Source organism: Cyprinodon variegatus, unplaced genomic scaffold (genome assembly GCF_000732505.1).
Source record: "Cyprinodon variegatus isolate N-32 unplaced genomic scaffold, C_variegatus-1.0 Scaffold130, whole genome shotgun sequence".
NCBI classification, from domain to species: Eukaryota; Metazoa; Chordata; class Actinopteri; order Cyprinodontiformes; family Cyprinodontidae; genus Cyprinodon; species Cyprinodon variegatus.
Genome location: NW_015150583.1, coordinates 469167 through 470884, shown reverse-complemented (window position 1 = coordinate 470884; position 1718 = coordinate 469167).

The following is a 1718-nucleotide window of genomic DNA, read 5'->3' as shown; positions in this document are numbered from 1 at the left end:
TAGGAATCAATGAGTGATTTGTACAGGGCTGTGATAGCAACTGTTTACCCACTCACTAACCCCCTGTACGAATCAGTTTGTGATTCGCTCATGCTGTGACTGAGTTAACATTCCCTGCTGGACCTGCCTGCAACTGAAAGTCATCAGTGATTTGTGCTGTTGATTCCCTCACTGGACTTGTGTATAAATGAGACAAATTTGCTCACGTTGTCAGTCGGTGTTTTGGCATTAATGAATTATGCCATCCTTTTTAGTATGAGAATCACACTGATGTCCCTTTCACACTTACAACTTTACCCAGTAATTTTGTGGTAATTTATTTGGTCAGGGTTATGTGTGAATAAAGCCAGAACTGATTTACCAGGTAAAACGCACCGGGCAATTTACTGTGTCAAGACCTAGGTTGTGTCCAAATGTCTGCCCTAACCCCTCAAACACTATATAAAGCAGGGACTATATAGTGGACTTTATAGTGCACTTAATTAACTGACCATTTTGAAAGATGACCACTACTTTTCACTCTTTGTTGGTCACGTAACCCTGACTACTTGCATGGTGTCCCCAAAACAAATCCCATAATGCTTTCCAATGAGAGCTCTAACAAAGCATTCTGGGATATATCTGGCCATCTATTGACCATACATGTACACTACTTTTCAAGGTGCATTATGGAAAATATTTAGTCCATTACTTTTTTATCCACTAGACTTTCGAACTCTCAGAAAAAAAAAACAAGTGTATTTCGGGCGCAAATTCTGACACAGCCCTAATATTACACTGACACACCAGGACTGTGTGTGAAAAAGCTGACGTGTTACCTAGCAAAAGTCCTGTCTCCTGCTACATGTAAACTTCTTCAACAACAGCACCACTGATGAATGGGCTGGAAAAATTTTATCCAGCGTTTCATCAAGCAAGATGGAAATCTTTTAACTATAGCTGGAAACTGGTTGGACCTGTAAAAAAAATGACTTTCTGTCCCTGCAGAGCGACAAATGATATACCAGCTCTCAGAAACCAACCACGATTCTGTTACAGTATATATAACAAGATAACCTTTGCCATTTGGGACCACGTATTACACAGGGCAAACATTTGTTATCAGTTAACTTGAAGGTCTGTGGAGGAAGTACTGTAAATTAAAGTAGAGACACAAAATGAAAGTAATAGTGACATAACGTCAGCCGCTTCCAGAATTGGAAGCCAACTTCAGCTACTTGCTTTGTGCTGATTAGTTTTTTATCATTATGATAGTTTTATGCTTTGTACATATGTTTCAAAACAGGTTGGAATTTGCGGTGTTTTTATTGAGGTAAGGCCACGGTCAGTATTGGGTTGTTAAAAAAAAGGGGGGGAAAGTGGAATTTCTTTTTTTGGAAGCATACATAGCCTAGTTAATATAGTCTATTAACCTAAAGCACGATGCATGTTATGGTTGTTACATGTCAGGTATGCCTGTCATTGACCTTGACCAAGGCAGCTTACAGTAGAACTGCAGTCAGTCCCTGGACTGGCATGGCTATCACTGCCCCTACATAGTTAGGGACAAATGCAGAGGACAAATTTTCCTCTGGGATCAGCTTCATAGTCATGGTAGGCCATTTCTTTGATTTTACTTTGAAAAAATCTTGCGGCAATGAATCCATTAAGATCTGGAACCAAACCTCACAAAACATTGCAAATGAATATTTGAATCCTTTCAAGTCAAGTATTTTTTC